The sequence below is a fragment of the Haemaphysalis longicornis genome, unplaced genomic scaffold, assembly GCF_048455015.1.
Source record: "Haemaphysalis longicornis isolate Haplotype H1 unplaced genomic scaffold, Haemaphysalis longicornis Haplotype H1 scaffold_5, whole genome shotgun sequence".
In the NCBI taxonomy this organism is placed as follows: domain Eukaryota; kingdom Metazoa; phylum Arthropoda; class Arachnida; order Ixodida; family Ixodidae; genus Haemaphysalis; species Haemaphysalis longicornis.
The window spans coordinates 80420845-80445870 of record NW_027526385.1 but is presented as its reverse complement, the minus strand read 5'-3'; the positions used below and the strand labels follow the sequence as shown (position 1 = coordinate 80445870).

Here is a 25026-nt window from a genome sequence, read left to right as displayed (position 1 = left end):
CATCAAATATTAAACTTATTCTTTATCATGCTATATTCACAGCTCTCGTCAATTACTGCAGCCTCGTATGGTTAACCAGTTCCGCAAAAATATTAATAAGCTGCATTTATTTCAGAAAAAGGCCATTCGACATATCGCAACTGTACCATATGACTCTCACACCAACGAACTATTTCTGCAGTATAATTGGCTTCCTGTCCAATGTATCTACAACTTTAATCTTCTAAAAAAGTATAAAAATAGCTTGCAACACAACGGTGCAGCATATCTAAGTCTATGTAGTTTAAGAAAACCGTTGGACGTACCGTACGAAATTAGGGGAAGGAGTACATGGTTCGTGCCGTTTTCAAGAACGAATTATGGCAATGATAGGTTGCAATCCCGAACTGCCCGCCTTTTAAATAACCTAGCCTAGAGTGGCATAGCTATAAATACAATTTCTAAGTGAGACTTAAGGAAACGTTTACTGCTGAACATAGAACATTTTTAACCGACAATCTATTAAGCGTTGTCTCTCGTGGCAACCTTGGTTTAGCCAAAATTACTTGTAATATTTTTCAAGCGTTTTATTGGCATTGTCTTCATTCCCTGCAAACTTTAGCATCTAAAAAGTACCGTACACTGATTTTTGCCAATATTGTGTGTATTTATTTATGTGGATACTTCTGTGTTGCATACGTGTATATAACATGACTTTTTCTTCAAGTTTTGTCTTTTGCTTTTTTTGTGTCTACATATCCAATATTTCTCTTTTTATGTACCTGTGTACCCTGTTTTGTTTTGTAACCTTTATATGTATGTATATACCTATGAGTGCCTATATGCGTGTATGTATATGATTTAATAAGTATCTTTTACAGACTGAGCTATAGTGCGTTTTAATGCTTTCTTTTATGTTTGTATGTAATATCGACATGTTAAGGCGAGATTTATTTTCTTGGGATTATTTCCTGTGCGTATCTTTTAAACTCCTGTTTCTGCTCTGCCACGCCAACCGTAAGGTGCAAACACCTCGTCAAGCTGCAGTTTTGCAGCTTTTTGTGTTTGTCCTCGCATTTCTATGTACAAAATGCTCAATAAAGTTGAAGTTGAAGTTCAAATTAGTTAGTTGAGTGAATGAGCTAATGTGAATTATTGGGACTGGTGTGTTGATTAATTTTGATTAAAAGAATTAGCGGGTCAGTGAAGGCGGATTCGACGGTCGGACCAAACATGATATCTTTGGGGTCCTTGGCATTTGGAAATTTTGCAGCGTTCTCGTTCTCGACCAATCAAGAAATTTTGTCACACACAAAGTAGCCGCAAAGTTATGTGAAGACCGCATGAATGCTATAAAAGGTCTTTCTTTATGCCCGTATTGCGCTATTATGTTGTTGCTATATTAAAATTGACATCTCGGACTAAAGTTAATAACTAATTGCCTAACGCATATTGTATATTCATCAAAGAGTTTTCAAAACGTGTGTATATATGAAGGGAGACAGTTGGAAAGAAACTAAACTGCAAGAAAAAAAGGGAGGGACGATCAACTGGTTTGATGCAACAGCCGCCCGATAGCATTCTTCAGTACCTTCTCTTTGTGTTACCGTTCTGCAGCCTCCCACATGTGTAGCATCTCAACCGCCGAACACAGCCCCCTCTAAGCTGAGGAAGCGGCGACAGCACGTGCGCTTAGCCAAAGCGGTGTCAAAACTCTCATAACAGACCCTTAGCAGGCGTGGCCCAACTTTGCCAACGGTCGATTGCATGTTACAGCACTTCCGATGATCAATCAGAGACCACCAACGAGACCAGTCACGATTGTATGGGCGCCAGCTCATACTGGCATCCACGGCAAACAAGATCACCAACCTCGTGGTTCGAGATTTGACTCGCTTAGCCGGCGCTAATGAAGCCCGGCCCGAGTGCATGCATCCTGCAGTCACAGACCAAGAAGTTACTCAGCACTCTGGCCTCTTCCATAGAACGTACTCCTCCCCGCACAAATCGCTACCGATTAACCAGGAAACATTACTCCACACCCTGTAGGCATACACCTTCCCACACAACGGCAGACTTCACCTCTTTGACGGGACACAACTCTCTCCATTGCGTTGCTTCTGTGGAGAGCCTGGGAACCTCATACACATAGTAGGCGGCTGCGACTAGTGTGCCGTAGATCCATCCAACCTTCACGTTTCCATAGAGAATTGGGAGACAGCCATGGCCAGCTGCGGCCTGGAAGATCAGTTGTTCTTGATGAAAACAGCTGTCGATTCGGCCCCCTCGAATGAGGACGCCTCTCTTAAACATTGTCTCGATTGAATTAAACTCCATTTTCAATCTCTCTCTCCCTCTACAAGTGATCATTACTGCTGCTTGTGACTTCACTTGGCTATCATCTTTCCTAGAGCCCAATCGCTGTCACCAGTCGCTAAAGGACCATTAGCAAGTTCCTATCTCCAGTGGTTCACTATCCAATGTCGTCCTATACCCGCCGTCCAATGAGTCTTTAGAGCCATTCTTTCTTTCAAACAGCTCTGTTAGCGGATAAAAGATGAGAAGTAGGAAATTCTTCTAAATGCCACCTGCCACGCTTGGCAGTCGGCGCCACATACTCGTCACACTACCATAAAAAACATTTTGCGGGTACAGTTAAAGCAGCTCTTCAAAACCTTAGATAAACTCGCCGCGGTGGCTCAGTGGCTAAGGCGTAGCGCTGATGAGCACACAGACGCGGTTTAGATTCCCGGTCGCGGCGGCCGCTTTTTTGATGGAAGCGAAAAGCGAAAACGTCCTTGTGTCCGAAATTTCGTCGCACTTAAATATCCCCAGGTGGTCAAAACTAATCCGGAGCCCTCCACTATGGCGCGCCTTGTCGTCGGCGTTGCGACGGTGCGTTAAACCCAAGAGAAAATAAATAAATAAATAAATAAATAAATAAATAAATAAATAAATAAATAAATAAATAAATAAATAAATAAATAAATAAATAAATAAATAAAACTAGGTAAATAAATAAATAAACAAATAAATAAAAAGCAGTAAATAAATAAACACTTTCGAAAACGCTTTCAATCTTCTTCGCATCTGGAAGCACTGCGAGAACTATAGCTATTATCAGCACAGAGCAACATTGCGTGATTTGCTCGTCGCTGCGGATACACCTTCCGTTTCTGCTTCGCTTTTGTGGCTTTTTTTAGATGGGTATCAAATGCGTTCTATTCTGAAACTTAAGGAAAGCCGGCAAACAGCCGCTACACCACTGTAATGACGTCATTCAGCGGTCGAAGAACGCGAAGACCGGGAAGGAGAGAAAAATATTTTGAGCAAGTTTTTATGTTATCTGACGAGGGGAGAACAGTAATTTTTGGCTGAGGCACATTACGACCCCATAGTATAATGTGTTGGTTGACTACTTTCGGCAAGCACTCAAGATTTAGACAAAAGTTGAAAAACGTGTTGCAGGGTCGCTTTAGTTTGGCGAAGACAAAATATTTGAACAAAGAAACCTTCATTATGAATTTGTTGCTATGCCGATTTGATAAGGAAACAAAAAACGAGCACAAAAAATTAACAGAAAAAAACACGCCTGCTTTTTTTTTTCTTCGAACCCGTTTGAACCGGTTCGAACGGGTTCGAACCGGAACGGAATGGTGCTCTGGAACTGAACCCGAACCGAACCCGAAAGGCTTGAACCCGAACCCGAACCGAACCCGAAAAAATTCCGGTTCGACACCCTGGTGGAAACGGGCCAGAGTTGACGTTGTGGCCTGGCCAAGTCACATGAGGTTTTCAATTACAAACCACTTCAACGGAACAGAAGATTACCTGCTGGGGGATACTAAGAACGGCGGCCCAAGCGGAACAGCGGACTCGAACGGTGATGATGGTGAATGAATATAAGACGTAAGCGGTGGCGGTTCACTGTCTGTACCTTTTTCTTTTGTGTTTTAAATAAAACATTATTCCATGTGCCCCTGAAGTCGTGATACGGCTGCGAAAAAAAGTGGCGGGGTGTCGATTTAGGTTTTTCGAATTTAAGAACCCCCCCTCACTTTCGGCATTGCGATCGTGAAAAAAGGATGTACCTTAGAATCGAGTAAATACGGTATTTTTATTATTTACTGGAAAGCAGTGAACCCCAGCTCGCACGGGTTGGATATACGTATAGCCGCGGTTACACGTGGTGCTGTAAAGCGGGTTATACGCTTAAAAGAGTATCATGCAGGAAACCTAAAAAAAATTAGAAGTTGCTTGCTTTACGTTTTTTTTTTTATTGTTTGTCCATAACACGCTTTTGTTTGCTGGCCTCTATCTCGTCGTGCTCATTTAAAAAAAAGACAAGACACAATAAAAATGGCTCGCCATCGCATAACATTGAAGCCGCTATGACACTGTGCTTGCGTTTCCTTGTGCACAAATGTTGAAAGTGTCACCTTCGTCAGACAGAGGCAAATTATTGGTTTTTCACCGATTCTTTTCATTGGCGTACAGTTTTTTACTTGTTTTATGTTACATGGCACTGGCGCGTACCATGGCACTTCGCTAATCATATTGTTATTAGGTATTCTCAAAATATATTATACCGAACAACCTCGCAGACTCGTGGTTTCGTGGATATTCTTGATTTTAGACCTTAAATTGTTTCGGTATCTCGAGGTTTCCGGCAGCTGTCAATTGTTTTCTGGAGATGGAACGATCCCCCGCCCGCAGCACGCTCATCGACGAAGCCGTAAAACTGAACCCGATGTAGTGCATCTTTTTTTCAATTTAAAAATAAGTGTCAAATGCACGCTTTTTAGTAGCCGTTTTCTGTTCGAACTTCACTTAGTAGCTCGTGTCACCTTCCATCACAGCCTGGCGAACCGATAAGCAAGAGAAAGTTTCCGGGTAGGCAGTAATGATGGGTTAACTTGGAAAAGAGCTTTAGTTTCATGGTTCAGATCTGCGAAGAGGCTGCTCAAGACTTCGTCTTGCTTGGAAATGCCTGACGATTGCACAAATTCTTTGCCACTTCGATAAATTATTTTAGAACGCTCACACCCTTGCACACCCGACGTACCATCAGCCCTGTCTAGAAGACCATAAAAGGCCTCACATAAATGGTGGTACGTGCCATTTTTTTTTTGTTTGCTTGTCACAGTGTGACGCGCCTGCTTGCCACCATTTGCGCGAGGCCGTTTACGGTCTCCTGGACCGGGCTGACGGTACTTCGGGTGTACAAGGGTGTGAGCCTACAAAAACATTTATTGAAGTGGCAAAGAATCTGTGCAGTCGTCAGGCATTTCCGAGCAAGACGAAGCCTTGAGCAGCCTCTTCGCAGATGTGAACAATGAAACTATAAAAAGCTATTTTCCAAGTTAACCCCTCATTACTGCCTACCCGGAAACTTTCTCATAAAGCTCTGTACGTACGTTTGTCACCAGTTACAACGTCCTCAACTTTATTCCCTGCCTTGTACACTGCCCGTTGTCGTACAGGCTAAGGGCAGAAACCGCTGATGATACGTGAGGTGTTGTGCCAACGCAGGGGTTCAATTAATTCAGAGCCACTGAGGCTGTATTTTAAAGCGAAGTTTTGTATGGCTAAGCGAAAGGAAAATCGGGTGGTTCCGTCTGCGTAGACAACTCCTCCGACGCAACACCAAGCGCATGCGCGAAAAAAAAATTAGGTTGGAGAGGAGTTACAAGTATGCGGGGAGAGAGATTGGGTGGGTTCGTAGATGACGTAGCTACCCTCTCGCCTCTACTGACACTGCTAAGTGGGAACGGACAGTGCAGTGTCAACGTGGTCAGAGAGCTCTAGCTTACCGTGTGTACCGGGTGTTCCGTATGTACCGTGCGTACCGGGACCAGACTGCGCATACGCGCGGGCACGGCGAGGGCCGGCCGCGTGTCAGCAGAGCTAAGCCACCTACCGGCACGAACGCGCACATGCCCAGTCGGATCCCGGTGCGCACGGCGCGTAAGGTACAAACGGTACACACGGTATGCCAAAACTCTAATGGCAGACACCGGCCGCACGTTGCTTCGAAATGAATACCACAAACACGCAATGTATAATGAACAAGGCCAATGAAGCGTAAGGAGTTAAACAGGGCTGCATGTTACAGCTTCGCTGGTTAACTATCTTAGGGAGTGCATGGGCGCATTTAGTTTATTCCTGATTGATCTCTCTTAAACAGGCTGTGAAGGAGGAGATCATTCGGACCTTCTATTACACCTCAATTCCACTCCTTACGCTGAGTAAAGAAATATGACCCGCATTGGCATGTGGTGGGGAAGGGTAGGATAAATGCCCATCTCTTGAGTTTCCTCGTTTGCCACTAACCGTTGCAGGACCCTTATAGAGCACGTCTTCTTTCCCCTACCGTCCACTGCTGCGGGCAATGCAGAAATGCGATGCCGCGGTGAACGCGTTGCCACCACCGCCGGGAAACGGCGTCGATACGCACATACACGCGCGCTCGGGAAATCCCGTTCAAAAAGCGTCTCGTGCGTAATGCGTTGTATCGTAAACGTACGAGGATGACGCCCGTATGTGCATCTACGCACCGGGAAGGTTCTGTCGTCAGAGCCCTGAGCCCTTAATCCAGTCTTCTGCCCCATGCGGAACAAACAGCAACGTCAGCGGCTGGAGAACTCTTTCGACCCGGCGGTACGGAGGATTTCACTGCAGACGATCGGAACGCGCGTCGACCGATCGTCTGCTACGGTGGCGCGCAGATGAAACTTGAGCGTTTAGGATTTTTTAGGGGTCCGCGTGCACTTGTTTTCCGGATATATGTTCACAGCTGCCTGTTTGCGTGCGCGTGTGTCCGTTTACGTCAGCGGGTGAGGTGAAGGACGGTAGAAGTAGAGTTCTGGGTTAAACTTGTGTGGTTCAATACGCCGGAGCAGGACATGGAGCTGAAGGTTTTTTCTATCAGGTGGCACACCTCATTAGTGTATGTAATCGTGGTTCTTCTCTCCCCGTGCACCATGGTGACTACGGTGGTTTTGTGTGTACCACGGGTTGAACTGACATCTTTTGCTCGGCTCAACTCTGCCTTCTCTTCTCGTGTGCAGCCCTTTTTGCTGTGGTTTGACATCGGCGACGGCGTCGTAACCGAACGAACGAAGACAGAACGAAACCGGCGGAGGAAAGTGTGACCAAAGTGTGATGGTTAGGGCACTATGCTGAGCCCCCACGAGAGAGAGAGAGAGAGAGAGAGAGAGAGAGAGAGAGAGAGAGAGAGAGAGAGAGAGAGAGAGAGAGAGAGAGAGAGAGAGAGAGAACGCCTTTAATGAAAGCTGAAGAGGTCAGCCCCACTAACGGTACGGCTTGCTACTCCAGATGGGGTGAATGCAGTGAGGTGACAGCGGAAAATAGAGAGAAAAAGAAAAGGAAAGGAAGAAAGGGGAGGGGGAGGGGAAATGCACACCTATATAAAATGTATATGCTCAGAGGGTTCAAAGAACCTCTTCCAGCTCTGTTTCCGCAAGAAAAGTAAGCAGAGTTTTTATACCCAGCACCTCATCACGATTTCGCCAGGGTCCAAGGAAGTGTGAGAGTTCTAGAGGACCTCCGCGTCGTAGTCGCACAAGTGCCTTCGATGCTGTTTCCCGCTCACTGGCATATCGCGGGCAGTGGCTTAAAATGTGCCTGATCTTGTCAGTAGTAGAGCAGCACACTGTACACAATGGCGACTCTACCCAGCCCAACTTAAACAAGAAGCTTCGGTTGTATGCAACGTTAAGTCGCAGCCCGTGTAGCACGCCTTCAGTGCGCTTTGGCAGACCCCGTGGATGCTGGAAATCGCACTGAGGGTCTCAGCGTGAAAAGACGCTCCGCGGCGGCGACGCATGACGAAGTGTGAGGGGGAGGCAGTGCGACATGCTGTCTTTTTATGTAAACACACAAGCCTAAATAAAAATCTAATGTCATTTCACCCTCTACTGCCATGCCCCCGCAAAAAAGAAAAAAAATATGCGTCGGCCGGGAATCGAACCCGGGCCACCCGCGTGGCAGGCGAGTATTCTACCACTGAACCACCGACGCCGGTGTCCGTGCCTACGCAAAGCCGTCGTCTGGATACGGAAGGTCTAGCGTACAGCTCGAATATAGGTCGCCATCTACTGCCATGTCCCCGCAAAAAAGAAAAAAAATTGCGTCGGCCGGGAATCGAACCCGGGCCACCCGCGTGGCAGGCGAGTATTCTACCACTGAACCACCGACGCCGGTGTCCGTGCGTACGCAAAGCCGCCGTCTGGATACGCAAGGTCTAGCGTACGCCATCTACTGCCATGCTCCCGCAAAACAGAAACAAATTGGCGTCGGCCGGGAATCGAACCCGGGCCCGCGTGGCAGGCGAGTATTCTACCACTGAACCACCGACGCCGGTGTCCGTGCGTACGCAAAGCCGCCGTCTGGATACGGAAGGTCTAGCGTACGCCATCTACTGCCATGCTCCCGCAAAACAGAAACAAATTGGCGTCGGCCGGGAATCGAACCCGGGCCACCCGCGTGGCAGGCGAGTATTCTACCACTGAACCACCGACGCCGGCGTCCCAGCGGATGCAAATCCGTCGTCTGGATACGGATGGTCTAGCTTACAGCTTGAATGTAGGTCGCCGTTTACTGCCATGCCCCTACAAAAAAGAAAAACTCCCACCTCCCCTCGCGGGAACCTCTGTGTAGATGCGACGCATATGGGGTTCACGTTGCAGCGTTGGACAGCGGAGGAACGGCGCTGGAACGATGGAGCGGAGCGGCGCAGGCACCGCGTTTTATAGCGCGCATAACGGTGAGGGGACGCGCCGGCGCCAGTGCGTCTGCCGCGGAAATGACGCAACACAATCCAACACAATCCTCTTTAATCCAATCCAATCCAATCCAAATCTAAGCCAAGCCAATACAATCCAAGCCAATCCAATCGAATCCAATCCAATGCTCCTCGCGAGAGAGTGTTCGCTATCGGAGATGAGAGGGGGTGAGCGGCGGAGAGCGAAGCTGACGCGGCGAGGAGAATGGCGGAGGGGTGGACGCCGACAACGACGACGACGCCGACTCCGGATGCAAGGACAAGGCGGGTGAATGAGATGCCTTCGCTTCTAAAAAATATGCATCGGCCGGGAATCGAACCCGGGCCACCCGCGTGGCAGGCGAGTATTCTACCACTGAATACCGACGCCGGTGTTCGTGCGGTGCAAAGACGTCGTTTGGATACGGAGGATCTAGCGTACAGTTTGAATGCAGGTCGACGTCGCGCTGACCGCCTTGCTAGCCCCTCTATCCTTTGTTCTGTATTGATCCTCATACTTGAAACACGGGTCCTATTGTTCAATATTAATAATGCTACTATACTATTCCCTATCTCTCCGCGTGTCTTTTGTACCAAGCACCGTCTTCCCCAGGCACCCACCGCAGTGGCTCAGTGGCTAAGGCGTTGTGCTGCAGAGCACGGGAACGTGGGTTCGATTCCCGGCCACGGGAGCCACTTTTCTGCTAGAGGCGAAAAGCAAAAACGCACGTGTGTTCGAGATTTCGGCGCACGTAAAGATCCCCAGGTGATCAAAATTAATCCAGAGTCCTCCACTACGGCGTGCCTCATCGCCTGCGTTGCGTCGGCATATTAAACCTTACAATCAATCAATCAATCAATCAATCAATCTTTCCCTGGTGCTGCAAGTCGTCGCCATCAGAAGCACACTTCTGTCCATTGCAGAAAGAAGACTACTCTTATAGTCTTCGTTGCCCTTATCTTGCACTATCAGTAATTCTTCGTCCACGAATTTTTTACCTCATGTGTCCACCGACATTTCTGTCTTGCACAAGGACCAGGATACCCAGAAGGAATTTTCATAGTCATGCAGTAGTCATGAGGGGGCCGTGGATGTTGACGTCGGTTGTGACATCCACGGCTGACGAAAAGGATGTGTGTGGAGGGGGCTTTAGAATAGTAACCGAGTGCGGTAGAATGAATACTGTTAGAGAACTTAATAGAGATAAATAGTCATTGAGGTATTATGGACAGGTCAGATGAAGGAGCGGTTTCTTGAAGGGACGTATGACGACGCAGCAGCCGCCACATAGGGGTGGCTGCCTGCGTGGCTACGCAGGCAAGTCTGCGTTGGACGACCAACTAGTTCGTGTAGTGTGCTGAGCTGCAAATAAAACATACGAGGGGCGGTATGATCGCTGTTGCGCCATCGCTCTGGCTGACGCATCTGCGTAAACTTTTATTCATTTTTCGAAGCCAAGGGCTTGCACAACATTAATTATGGACGGCAAGGCTTGGTATCAGAAACGCCACGAATGAACAGACGCGGAGAGTAGGTTGTTGTGAGCGGTGGCCCCATGCACATACTGGTCAACGGGAATAACGAGGTGGGGGGGGTCTGAAGATGGGCACCGCCTGCCCGTGTATTCTTCGGACCATTTGGAGAGCGGTAAATTAACTGGTCAAGTTCAGAAAGGGGGGCGTTGACCCTGCAGTTATATCATCAGCGCAAATGAGTACCTTCTAGAGTTGGGATAGCGCTTAGACATACGGAAAGCGGTAGCATAGAGACGCTGAACAGAAGAGGAGCCGGCACGGAACCCTGAGGAACACCGTGGTGAGGTTGATAGGTACAGTGTACCTGAAATTCGTATATGGACTGTTCGGTGAATAAGGTGTTGTAGTGGTGAAATCAAGTCGATATAACTGCGTACGGCCCACTGCCTTTTGTTTCCAAATGTCCCCTGAAAAAACTGCATGCCCGCCGTCTCCACGGCGGCAAAGGTTGTTGAACAATAAAGTTTCCTTAAAATGCACAAACATTTAAATATTAAAATATGCACAAAAAACATTAAGTAGGAACAATAGTTACAGCGTTAACAACTGTAAAAATGAATAACTAAAATCCAAAGAATTTCATTGTGCCAAGAGAGAGAGAGAGAGAGAGAGAGAGAGAGAGAGAGAGACTTCAAAGGGCTGCATCTTTTTCGGCCGTTTCGCTTTCTCTTCCTCGCCTAATCTTCTGAATAAAGTGGAGGATAGGCTGTGCGAGGCACAGGCTTGCTGAAGAGCTATTCTTTCAGCATCGCCCCTTGAGCCCCTCTTTCTACGAGTAATTAAAATTTCTTTGCACGTTGCTTCACAGGGCCCGCCACTGTGGGACTGGGTAGTCTCTACTCCAGGGAACGATAATGACATTCACCTACGCTTCATAGAGCACAATGCGGCAGCCTTGAGAGTCAATTACTTCGGCTCCCAAGAACGCCAATTAGCTACAGCTCTTACTCATTCAGAAAAACGTGCACGGGAGCCTATGCAGACAGGCTGTTGCGGTAAGACAATACCAAAAGAAAAAAAATCTCGCATGACCGAGCGAGCTTCTTTGTAATGTTCCCCGTGTAATGACCGGCATTTTCTTTCCTGCCCCCCTCCACACGCAACAGATTTTGTTCTTGTCGCGAGGACCGGTTCCCTTAAGTGCATGGCCTGGCCTACCCTCGGCCCAGCACGGCACGATCTCGCAGCATCAAGTGGCAGCCGGCGAGATTTCCGCGAACTGGGCTCCGGGAGCGCACCGATATGTGCCCTCCTTCCTTCGGCACGCGATGGTGTGACGTCAGCACTTTCCAACCTGCAAAGTTGATGACGCGTAGGCGGCGCCGCTTGCAACCCCGTCGGGGCCGCCAGTAATCCACGTCGTATGCTAGCCGCACATATTTATACGTTAATAGACGTGCACACGGAATACAGATATTTATCTTGACGGCCTCGTTGTCCTCTTGTTGGTTCCTGTCGCCTGTCTCACGTACAACTTAAATGCTATTTTGTTTTGGTTGTGTGCAATGTACGTTAGCGTGGTTGACACCATTTCGGGCGAAACACGCGTAGGTCGCACGCACGACATGTCCGACGGGTGGGTGCAGTAAATAGCATCCAAATTAGGTTATATACGATGCTGTCGCCTGCAATAGTTTTCCGAGAGCCTCGACTTGCACAACGTGGTCGTTCTGACGCACGCGCCATCCGTCCTGTGTTGTTATTTTAAAGTCTCTGTCGCCGGCTAGCCATTAATTCTGGTACGTTGCGTTAGTGCGCTCACGGCTGCTACTCCCGCGCACTCAGCGGATGTTGGCAGGCGCTGACGCAAGGTAACTTCGAAGTTTCGCGTTTTGGACATCGTCTGCTATCTGAAAACTTGCACTTTCATGGCTGTATATAGAATCTCAGAAGAGTGCGCACAAACAAGTTTGTTTCACCATATCCGCCGAGTTCCGTCAGGCCGGATATAAAATTAAGGCTTCGTTTGAAAGGCGTAAAAAAATAAAATGGGAGGGGAGCGAGGGTAAGTGAACGGATCAGGAGTTTGCGCGGGCGGTTGCAGAACATTATTGAGAAATAAAGCGCCCTTCTGGGGCTCCATGGGTTCAAGAGCAATACTGACGACGGCCTCTCAGACAACACCGCCTTTTGCGATAAGAGGAATATTACGGTGTCAATGTGAAGATTTCGTGAGAGTTTATAGTATCGAGGAGACGGCAGAACAGCTCATCATGGTTTCTGGAATTCAACTATATACGTTGGAAGTAACCTTAGTTACTTAATATAGTTACTTAATTAGTTACTTAAGTAAATTAGTTACCTGGGTGAAAAAGGTGACTATCTGGCAATTTTCAAAAGGTAGCGCGCTACAGTTCCAGTCACTGGGAAGAAGTTTCGTGGCTACTTTGTTTCTGTTACAAATTGTAATTGGTATCTAACCTAAACAGCGCAATTTTTGATTGCAAGTTATAGAGGCAAGGGGCCGCGGGCTAAACTCAAATTCCAATTTAGTCGCACGTAACCTATTTTACATATGCTGGGAACTTAACCTTGGCGCCCCGCGCAGTTAGAGCACGCGTAGTTGCGCACACACATTACGAGAACATCGGTATTCAAAAAGGAGAGACAAACGAATTTCAGAACGTATTGTATAGGTGCTGTATCTCCAGCGATGTGAGACGCCGGAGTTACAAGAGCACTACTAATTTCTAACACTTCTGGCACAGTGGCAAGACCGGTAGTATATAGTTCCGCATCGTAAAAGTAACAAATGTTGGTAGTTGTGACGAAGGCGGTAACAGCAGTAGGTACCGATTCAATGGCGGCATGTTTGCGCTGTAAGGAAGCGTGGTAGTCACGGATATGTCGTACAAGTTACAGCAGTAGCTTTGATCACAGCGTTTGCGCCAGAGGGATATTAGGATACTAGGTAGTCGTAGTACCAAAATATTGTTGTTACTGATGTTTTGTAGTTTGTTAAGTGGCTGTACGTGCCGGCAATGGTACAATTGGAACGGAAAAAGGGCCCATCTCCCCGTGAGGGGGACTCGAGTAAATGCGTCGCATAGGGGGTGGGTGTATTGCGTTAACGTTTAGTGTTTGGGGAGTTGGTGGTAGTGAATGCGTTGTATCAGCAGCTTCTTGACGTAGTTTGAATGAGTCAAGGATATAAGGCGCGTTCGTAGCCTTTCATTCTGTGTCGGTTTTGTGGCGCAGTGGGAGAGCACCATGTACCTCGCGTTCCGCCCACAGGTAGTGAATGCGTTGTATCAGCAGCTTCTTGACGTAGTTTGAATGAGTCAAGGATATAAGGCGCGTTCGTAGCCTTCCATTCTGTGTCGGCTTTGTGGCGCAGTGGGTAGAGCACCATGTACCTTGCGTTCCGCCCGCAGGGTCGTGGGATCGAAACCTGGCGCCGGTAAGTATTTTTTTTTATATAGTGTAGGGGGAGGGGTGCGGACCTGTTGTTGAGAGCGAGGAGGGTAGCGTGATGCGGGAGAGGAGGAGTGGGGGAGAGGGCGCGCCTGCGCTCTGAGCTGTTGCGGACAGACATCGGACGCTACATGTGAGTTAAAGAAATGCTCTGCATTTAAAAAATTGGAAGCCATTCTCTTCTGTAAAGGTGTCCGACGGGTGGGTGCAGTAAACAGCATCCAAATTAGGTTATATACGCTGCTGTCACCGGCAATAGTTTTCCGAGAGCCTGGAGCAGGAGACCTGCGAAAGTGTACAAAATATCCATCGTATACATAGTTAGATAATGTAACCTTTTTTATCTCTCACCATTTGGTAATGGTAGTGCCTATGGTTTTGTGTGTTGATTACTTAATAAAACTCGTAAAGACAAGAGTTATAGCTCCAGACCAACATGGGGTTGTCCGTTTCCCTCGCGAAGAAACCCCATTATTGACAACAGGAGGTAATTCCGTAGCATTTACAACTTCACTCTTAAAAAAAAGGTTGGGGCATTCACTAATGGAATACTAACAAGTTACTTGTCCCAGTATACACTAGGCACTTAGTAATTGGAGGTAGTAAATTTAGCACTAGTCAGGGTTGCAAACTGAAGCAGGCGGTAAGCACGACTACCTCCACTAGTAAAGTCCCAGCGATAGCACTCTTCTGAGCTACATGCATTTACTAACTGGCCATGCACAACCTAGTCATAAGCACGACCTTAATCTAGTGCGTATTGCTTCCTACACTCAGTTAATTTACTAACCATGCAGTTGTTAGTGCCAGAGCCTACGTACAAAACCGCGGGGTGGTAAGGTTCGTAAGCATTTAGTCAATACGGCCGTTACTACCGTTTTACGACCTTTTTTATTAAGAGTGTTGACTGTGAACTAAATAATTATGACAGGTAATGAAACCCGGCGTAACGACGGAGTCGTCTCAGCGGCTCATTTCAGTGTTATTTCTTTTAAGATATTGAGAGCATTAGATTGAGAGCGACAGAGCCTTTTACGCTAGCTCTGGATCCAGCGCGTGCGATTCTTTGTCAACGCGACTCGATAGGCGCACGCAATATTGGTCATAACCAAGCGCACATACAGCTTCGCCGTAAAATCGCAGAACGCGAGCCGGAGGCCGGCTCGATGTCGACTTGGCTCCGCATCCAGCCAGTTTCTACGACTGCGGTTAAACGAACAAGGCCTAATAAGGTCCCCGCAGATGCCGCATGCGAACGAACCTCGACGCGATACTACGAAGCCGCGCGACATTGACCGGCTCCGTCGCGGCGGGCAAGGCCGCACGCGAGCAGAATGCCGCTTTTATACCTGTTGCTCCATAAAAACGCACCGCACGAGCTGCCCCCGCCGTGTCCGCGGCCGATCTAATCCGCCCCGCGATCGTGGAATTCCTCCCTTATGAGAATGTGGAGGTCGCGGCGAGGCCGTCTGGACGGCGCCAGTTCCCTCGGCAACCCCGTACGAGCGAGAGGGGAAAAATTAATTATGAGCTGATCGATGACAGCTCGCGGGTATTTGAGCCGTGGAACTGAGTCGCTCGTGTGCGTTAAAGGGGTCATGAAGACAAAATGCAAGCTTGGTTCATTCTAAAGATGGTTTTGGCACAATAACAATAATACCAATTTTATCGCAAACTTCGAACAAATACTGGACATATTGATTGATTGATTGATTGATTGATTGATTGATTGATTGATTGATTGATTGATTGATTGATTGATTGATTGATTGATTGATTGATTGATTGATTGATTGATTGATTGATTGATTGTAGGGTTTAACGCACCGACGCAATGCAGGTGATGAGGCGCGCGGGGCTCCGCATTAATTTTGACCACCTGGGGATCTTTAACGTGCGCCGAAATCACGTACATCCGGGCGTTTTTGCTCTTCACCTCCATCAGAAAAGCGGCCGCCACGGCCAGGAATCGAACCCGCGACCAAATACTGGAGATATTAGGGAAAACATGCGCAGCGGTGGCGACTCCTCTGCCACTTTCCGGCAACTTTTCTATGACGTCACAGAATCTGCTTTGTTGGATTGGCGGCCGCTGAACCAACCCATAGCTAAGAATTATGACTGGACGACGGTAGTGGGGCCCCTACAGTTCCATTTGACCTCATCACTTGAATGCTAACGTGCGGTTAACACACTGAAAATTATGTTTTTATTGCTTGCCTATGATACGTCACACCTACCTATAACACCTCACTGTAGCGCGAAATTTGAAAGTTTTTCGATAGTTCTTGCGTTTTCTTCGGGTAAAAAACGTCTTTTGCGAACCAAATTTGTAATCGCCCCTCCCCATGGTTTCACGTTAGTGGATATGGCCCGGTTTTTTTTTTTTTCTTTTCTGGTGATGACTGTGCCACGAACATATGCAAACCTCCTGTTCTTCAACTAGCCGCACGGCACGTAACCAGATGCAGAGAGTTAAAGCAGAGCGGAGAACCGGTTTCGGTACGGCGGCCGGTACACGTCGGTGCTCATGCAGCATGGGCCCATCCGGTCTCCCCCTCTGCGCACCGCAGTGGCGCTGGTCCGCTACCGGGTATACAGTACCGGGACCGGTTCTCCGCTCTGCTATAACTCTCTAACAGGGAGCTTTAGCATACCGTTACAGTGTTTACGTTACCATTTAGTTATTAGACAGTTATAGCAGAGCGGAGAACCGGTCCCGGTACAACGCCCGGTACACGGCAGGTGCACCTGCGCGTCGCCCAGCCGGTCTCTCCCCCTCTGCGCACCGCAGTGGCGTGGCGCTGGTCCGCTACCGGGTATACAGTACCGGGACCGGTTCTCCGCTCTGCTATAACTATCAATTAGAGTTTTAGCAGAGCGGAGAACCGGTCCCGGTACTGTACGCGGTAAGGGACCGGCGCTACTGCGCGTGCGCAGAGGAAAACTAGTTCTGCGCATGCGCAGGTGTACCGGTTACCGTACCGGAATCGGTTCTCCCCTCTGCTATAACTCTCTATTGCGGGAGTGGGCTGCGCATGCGAGATCAGTTACCGCGAGGTATCTTACAGGAGCAGGTTTAGTTACCGCCGTTGTCGTGCAGCCAGCGTCGATTAAGTACGCCCTCGAGTTTCGATTACAGCAAAGACACTGCTTTCGGCTCCTAATGCTTGGTAGAATCGATAAAAACAATCTTCGCTGATGTTGTTTAACAAGTGATGGTTGTTAAGTGGCACCGAGGAGAGCGTCACAAGACGAGATCTATCAGACGGACGTGGGTGCGGGGCTTTCCTCCGGTGCGGGGCGTGGCCGCCGCTGCTCGTGTTAAGCCTCGCCGCCCTGAAATAGTTCAGATAGGACTGTGAGCTCGCAAAGCGCCCTTACGTCTCCCAAATCGCGATGTGTGGTTTTGTTTAACAATTACAAAATTTTACTCGTTTTATCCGCAAATATTAAGCGGACACGTGCGAATGCTGCTTGACGTTATGAGATATGGGCCACTAGATGGCGGAATCGACACCACGTTTTCTTTTTTGAGTGAAAACGTTTAAAGGCGCAAAAAGAGAGAAACACGCACACGAGAATAAATGAACAATGTTGATCGTTTCTCAGACACAAGAAGAAACGAACAAGATTGTTAATTTATTCTGGCGTCCACATGTTTTTTTGTTTTTTTTTTGCCTTTAAACCTTTTCACTAATGTCGAACCAACTGGCTATCCGCTAGACGCCCGCTCATCAGACGCTCGAGTCACGGCCTCTGGATTCAAAGAGAAGGATCCCCCCGATTTGTCGGGGCGGTGCTGGCTACCTCCCTCAAGCGTGACATAAATTCCCAAGGAAATACAGGGGAGCACAGACTAGATGGTATGGCATCAGACCGGTGTTGTGAAATCGTGGGTTGTTTGGTTCCCACCCCGGCAGCGTGTTTTCCTCCACGCCCTTTTTTTCGAACATTTCATAAAATCTATTGCAGCAGTAAAAATCCCGAAACCACTCCCGCAATGCATTCTTAGCATTCTTGACAGCAGGCTTTCCGTTATGTACTATGGGTACTCGTATTATATATATATATATATATATATATATATATATATATATATATATATATATATATATATATATATATATATATATGTGTGTGTGTGTGTGTGTGTGTGTGATGAGTTTTGCAACGGGCCAGAAGCAACGTTCAGGTAAAAGATAAGAACTTTGCGGTTAACTTGTTTATTATAAATTAGTCCAACAGTTTCGGAAGTGGAACTTCCTTCCTTCTTATCTTTTACCTATCCATATATATATATATATATATATATATATATATATATATATATATATATATATATATATATAGTCTGGAAACAAAAACTCACACAGAGCGCGAAAAAATAAGGTTAGTAGAGACAGAGACACACGAGAAGGACATTAAAAATAAAAATAAAAGTTTACTGACGTTTAGGGAGAGGACTCCCTTTCTTCAGAGTCTTCCTGAAACGTCAGTAAACTTTTATTTTTATTTTTAATGTCCTTCTCGTGTGTCTATGTCTCTACTAACCTTAATATATATATATATATATATATATATATATATATATATATATATATATATATATATATATATATATATATATATATCAGGGTGTCGAACCGGAACCGAACCGAACCGAAAACCGGAACTGAACCGGTATTTTTGCCGGAACTGAACCCGAACCCGAACCGCTATTTTTTGAGCATGCTGAACCCGAACCGGAACTGAACCGAAAAAAGAAATAACGGTTACCGGTTCATGCCGAAACGGTTCGACCCTCTGTTGTTGACATTGCACAGTCAATACAATTCAGGCCTTTTTTTCTTTCACGTACCATCAACTTCGTACCTGCTCGCGCACTTTCCCCTCCAGACAATTGAACACTATCACGCTCTATGTAACAACAAGGGAAATGAATGAGCACCAATGTAGCAATGGACTGTTGCTGCTGGAAGCGCGAGCGTAGTGGAAGCTGACCAAACGAAATGTCATTCTCCGCAGCTTGCAGGGGATATAAAACGACTTTGCCCTTCCCTAGCTGCAACTTTAGTGGAGCAATCAGGCTGCAGGAGTGCTCCAGTACGCAGCAGCGAAAGCCCGATGTGTGCAAACTTTTTCCATTTCATAATTTGTTTAAAAGGTCCGACACCTGCAAATTGTAATATTTGACAAGTGTGACCGCAGGAGCTGCTCAGTGGCTAAACCGCTTGCTGCTGACCACAAGTGGCCTCGATGTCCCTTACCCACTACCGTTTTTGAGGACAGTACAGTGGACAAGCTCCGTTTTTTACAAGTACAAATAACAACAGATATGTCAGGGAAAACTGTTAAGGTGCGCACTTAATCTCTTGGTAAGAAACTGCAGTCCTCGACCTTGTCTTGGAAGCAGAAACAGTAATAAAGCAGATGACACGTGCAGAAAGGAAGGTCGGTACCTCACACTGTCCCATTCGCCGAGCGATCATCTTTTCTGCTTGTTCTGCAGTTTTGTCTCTTTCAGATCTGCTTTTTTTTTCAAAGGTGCACTTGTACTGACTGCCCAACTCGCTACATTACTTCTACTGCTACTCGTTCCGGAGGGGAGTACTGATTTGATTTGATTGTGGGGTTTAACGCGCCGACCCAGCACAGGCGATGAGGCGCGCCGTAGTGGAGGGCTTCGGATGAATTTTGACCACCTGGGGATCTGTAACGTGCGCCGAAATTTCGTACACATGGGTGTTTTTGCTTTTCGCCTCCATCAGAAAAGCGGCCGCATCGGCCGGGAATCGAACCCGCGACCTCGCGCTCAGCAGCGCCTTAGCCACTGAGCCACCGCGGCGAGTCAGAGGGGAGTACTGCTGTGGACGAATTAAAGAGCGTCTACCCAAAAAAGTTCTCCTCATGCTCCGCGCGTCAAATTTCCCTTTCATTTTGTAACAGCATAATCTGTTATAAGATTACGCAATGTAGCACACGGAACGATGGCCGGGGGTCAGGCGGTACGATGACATACTGATTGTAATGCACAAATCCAGTATAGCTTTCGCAAAAAGAATTGCAGTGGTCAGAGCAATAATGCAGTGACTGAGCGTTAACTAAAGCTTACTTTTAACAAAAGTGTGGCTAACACATTCGATAGGGTGACAGCTACTAAATTATTCAGGGTGACCAAATGATCTAATTCATTGGTAGTATTTATGTGCCTGTAGTAGGATTTTTCTAATATAATAAATATAAAAAAACAAATATAAAACAAACAAATATAATATAAATATAACAAATATAAAAAAATGTGCGCCATTGGTATTAAGCGCTGATATTTGAACACGCCAGTACGCAGACCTAAATTTAAGGCTTCAAGGTTAGCGTGATGGGCGATTCCATAGCGACGATTGCGATTTCAACAAAAAATGAAAGGGCAGAAAATATATTCCACCGTCATGTCTCTTGGCGATGGCTTTATGAATAGTCGCTAAGACAATTGACATAAAGTCTGGATGAGAAAGTAGGTGGTAAATCGTCACCACTTCATCTATTTTCTAACATCTCGTGATTATTTAAAGTTTGCTTTGCAATTGCGCCACTGCCCTTGGGGAACAGCAGCATTTTGAATTTTTGTTTGTGTTTTGATTTTACTGTCTCTTTAAACTACTAAATGTTTTTTTTTCTAATTTCAGTGACAATTCAACTCATCGAACCGGTTCAAGCTCCCGAACCGGTTCGCGAACCGGTTCGGCACGTGATTTTGTCGAACCGGAACTGAACCGGAACGAAATTATTTCACCCGAACCCGAACCGTAACCGAACCGGTATTTTTTTCGGTTCGACACCCTGATATATATATATATATATATATATATATATATATATATATATATATATATATATATATATATATATATATATATATATATTGGAGGAAAATATTTTTTAGACAAAAAAAACAGGAAGACATACGTCGAAAAAAGAAGAGGTCTAACCTTTCGGCCGAGGGACCGCCCTTCGTCAGAATGACAAATTCTGACGACGGTCAGTCGTTATTCTGACGAAGGCCGGTCCCTCGGCCGAAACGTTAAACCTTTTCTTTTTTCGGCGTGCGTCTTTCTTTTTTTTGGTCATATTAGCTCGCCCAGCTCGCTGCACGTGTCTCACGTGTCTCTCCTCTTCCTCCTTGTCGTCATCAGTTCGTCGGCACGCGCTGAAGAGAGGTGGCTGGAGGCGTTCCCTTCGTCGTCGTCCTCTTCAAACTTCTTGTACACGTGACTATATATATATATATATATATATATATATATATATATATATATATATATATATATATATTTCTGAAGGGAGTTCCGATGGAAGCAATATTTTTTTCTCTCGAAGTTTCTTGGGAAGGACGGTCATCGTCTGAAATGTCGAGTGAGTCAACATTGTTGTATCCATTGTGACCTCCTTACACCGAAAGTTCTTCGAACCTGTACGGAATTTCTAGATGCGCAGAATTTTGTCTTCGTTTTTTCCTCCGGTGAGGATATCTTTCTTTACTCCGCCTGCAGACATCTTCCAAAGAGAATGGGCGCATGGTTATGATGACATATATATTAAGGCTGCTCTGAAGAAGGCAACTCCGAAACTGTTGGCTCCAAACGGAAATCGTGCCTGTCGACTTTTCTCACTATATATATATATATATATATATATATATATATATATATATATATATATATATATATATATATATATATATGTGTGTGTGTGTGTGTGTGTGTGTGTGTGTGTGTGTGTGTGTGTGTGTGTGTGTGTGTGTGTGTGTGTGTGTGTGTGTAGTTTTTTTGCAGGGTCTGCGTCGCGCTGTTGTCTGACCACTCGCAGTGAAGTATTTCAAACATGCGGCATTCTTAGCATTCTTAGGGCGCTGTCTCCGGGTCCCAAACGTGCATGAACCACACGGAACGCGCATGCAGTTCGAGAATACGTCTTGTGAAAACACTTTTTTGTAAGCACAAACTTTTCGGGGTCCGATTGTTCCGTGATGGATGTTATAGACTGAGTTTCTGCGAAGTTTACACGAATCGCGTATAGATCCCACCTCATCCGCGTTGCGAGGAGGCAGTTATGGATGCCAGGACAGCTCAGATTTCGGAGAAGACTGCTAACAAACGCTATAACTGTAGCTCTCAAATAAATGTTCCAATGCAAAACAAAGGCCAAGTTACGCAACTCTCAAGCTTTAGAGAAAAAAAAAAGTCATTTTGCAGCTCCAGTGCCAGAAGTGCCGCCACTCGTTTCCGTTATTTTGGTCTGTATGGCTTTCACAGTGCGAGGAAGCATTCTTTCAGGGAAATTTGTCATCTAAAGTTAGTTGATTTTTAAAAACGATAGTCTTTCTTGGGCTACTTAAACGCAGAAATTTTTGCCTGTTTGTCTGTCTGTGACTCCATTCAGTCAGCCGGCCAAAGTGAAACTGAATTTGCGCAATAGTTTCATATACACACACAGCAAACCTAAACGTCCAGTGGCAATGTTGATACTTGTCAACATTGTTGAACAAGAACAAAACATTAAGCAAAGTCGAGGCAGAAAATACATAACTGACATTTGCAGTGTTCCTAGCGAATAGCGAAAACTGCTAATCATTTCGCTATTGCCGTCACACCAGAACTAGTGAAGGGCAGAGCCTTCTATACTACTAAGGCTCTGGAGAAGGGGAAATCGCAGCGCCATAGAGAGGGAGCGGCGCTCGCTTGCCCTTTCGCAAGCGATCTCGGCTGCGTGTGCGGTACAAATATCACTGCCCGCAACAGGGAAATCTCACTGCAGCAAACTAAAGTTGCGATCATCTGGTAATTGCTATGTGTACCCCGCTCGCAACCGAAAACGGTTGCGAAAGATCAAAGCTCAAGGAAAGGTCAAAAGGTCGGGTTCTCGCGAGGCGGTACCACCAGCTTTCGCTGCAGAACTAGGCATGCTACAGTATATCTGCTGAAATACCCTTAGCCTCACGGAATAGACGGCTTGTGACGCGGTATACCACGGCCAGTTATCACTGCACTCTTCTAAGCGCGATAGCGCAGCGGGCGTTATCGTGTTTTGTAGGGCGAGCTACACTGGCCGAGGTTGAGCAGTTTTGCGTGGCTCCTAGAGAGCCGTGCTGCGCATACACGAGGAGCAGTGACGTCACACGGCGCACAGAACGTTGCTCGCTGCCCCGCGTCTCTCACACGCTACCCACGCGCCCAGCGTCTTCGCCGACCTCCGTTCCGAACGTGGCGGTCCGGTCCACTTGATGAACATGCGACGGGTGGCCGGCCGGGTGTGGAACCGATGGCTCGTGCATCGCAGCACAACCGGTGTGCGCCTGTGGAACCAGCTTAGCTCTGGGGCGATTGGTGACGCTGCGCCGGAGCCGCTTGATAAATATACATGTGTCATGTAATGCGTATACCGTGTGTGTGTCATTGAAGCAGCAGTAAGCCGGATAATCGAGCTAATCCTAGACAACCAGGAAAGCTAACACTAACCAGCTGAACCTTAGCTCACGCTACGTATATCCTGGCATAGCCGAGCTAACCCACTGCTAATTTTTCTTTAATTTTCCACAATGCTGTAAAGCTATAAATTATAACGACCTTTATTCTAAGTGCCCCCCCCCCAAAAAAAAAGGGTGCATATGTAGAAATCATAACCGCTTTTAACAAAACATCGTTTACAACAAAGTCAGGCTTCGGTCCCGATGGCATTGTTATAGACAAGGTTTACCCTACAAAGAGGAAGCAGCTTCGAGCAGCTCACAAAATGTAGCGCTAAAACTGAACATACCCAGTAAGAGAGCCAAACAAATGCTCTTTTGTTTGTCTTCCTCTTTGTGTGTGTTGAGTTTTAGAGCTACATTTTGTGAGCAGCTATGCACCAACTAGCCCAACAGCACGTATGACCGAAGCTTCGGGCAAGCGGCAAATAATTTTTTCTACGCCCGAACGAAATGTTCGTTTAACGCAAGCAAAAAGCATAAAAGGTAAAAGAAAGGAAGCAACGTTAACGAGGCTATGGCCTGGTTTGCTGTCCTACACGTGGAAAAGAGAAAAAAATGGGGGGAAAAAAGAAGAAAGAAAAATAAAGCCGTTCCACTCCACGTGAAAGCTGTGGGAAGTGCAGAGCAGTGATTCGCCGTAACGGGCTGTAGCGCCGTTATCCGCTCACTGGTACCACCCAATGCAATTCAAATTTCCCGCCTTCGCAGTGCTCGCGCGCCCCCTGAAACAGCGCCAGCGGGAGTTCTGTTCTTTTTGTGCTTGTTTTTCCTCCCGCACGTGCCGGCGTTGCACTGCCACTTTTTTTTCGCTTGCTATCGTAAAAACCAACCCAACAAGCGTTCCGAACTAAATGTACGCGGGCGCTGCCGGTTAATTACGTGTATTTTGCCTGATATGTAGCTGCAGCTTTTTTTGCGCTAGATAACGGGGAGGTGTATGACAAGCGCCAGCGGTTCACAAGTTTCGAACGGTTGTGACTATTTAAACCGCTTAGTTTTCCAAGCTTCTGCGGGACGCCCTACGACTGGTACGCCGGGCTCTACTTGGGTCCGTTATCTCGCTGCGCCACCTGATTCCGGCAGTCGCTTCACATCGAGCGTTATAGCGAGCTACGACGACAAGGCGAGCCCCTAAAGTGCTCTGCACTTAAAACAGAAAAAGGGGAAAGGTAATGACAGGGCGTGAAGTGGCGTGCCCAGTGTTGGGACACTGCAGACGTTAGAGTGAGTGTCCCTGGAGTTTAGTCTTTTAAATGCAGATCATTTCAGTAACTCACGATGTCACCCGCGCTGACGTCCGTAGTCGTAGTCCGCACCCCTCCCCCTACACTATATAAACAAAACATACTATCTGGCGCCTGGTTTCGATCCCTCGACTCAGCGGGCGGAACGCAATGTACATGGTGCTCTACCCACTGCGCCACAAAGCCGACACAGAATGGGAGGCTACGAACGCGCCTTATATCCTTGACTCATTCAAACTACGTCAAGAAGCTGCTGATACAACGCATTCACTACCACCAACTCCCCAAACACTAAACGTTAACGCAATACACCCACCCCCTATGCGACGCATTTACTCGAGTCCCCCTCGCGGGGAGATGGGCCCAATTTTTTGTGCAAGTCCGTCGTTTTTAGGAAGCACGTATGAGGAAACGTGCTTCTTAACTGCAAAGGAGGAAATACATTTCTTGATCGCGGCATAGTAGATGTCTCAAGCGTCTGAACTTCAAACACGCTATCTACAACTGCTTGCGAAAGCAGGACGATGAATGGAACTCCCGCG

General features: G+C 46.9%; 5 non-coding genes across 5 annotated transcripts; all 5 read right to left on the bottom strand.

Moving 5' to 3' along the window:
• Positions 1-7951: 7951 nt before the first annotated feature.
• Trnag-gcc (transfer RNA glycine (anticodon GCC)) lies at positions 7952-8022 on the bottom strand. The gene has a single exon. It is a non-coding gene; the product is annotated as a tRNA-Gly (tRNA).
• Positions 8023-8130: 108 nt separating this feature from the next.
• On the bottom strand, positions 8131-8201 carry Trnag-gcc (transfer RNA glycine (anticodon GCC)). The gene has a single exon. It is a non-coding gene; the product is annotated as a tRNA-Gly (tRNA).
• Positions 8202-8293: 92 nt separating this feature from the next.
• Positions 8294-8361, bottom strand: Trnag-gcc (transfer RNA glycine (anticodon GCC)). The gene has a single exon. It is a non-coding gene; the product is annotated as a tRNA-Gly (tRNA).
• Positions 8362-8453: 92 nt separating this feature from the next.
• Trnag-gcc (transfer RNA glycine (anticodon GCC)) lies at positions 8454-8524 on the bottom strand. The gene has a single exon. It is a non-coding gene; the product is annotated as a tRNA-Gly (tRNA).
• Positions 8525-9084: 560 nt separating this feature from the next.
• Trnag-gcc (transfer RNA glycine (anticodon GCC)) lies at positions 9085-9154 on the bottom strand. Its single transcript has one exon. It is a non-coding gene; the product is annotated as a tRNA-Gly (tRNA).
• Positions 9155-25026: the final 15872 nt, after the last annotated feature.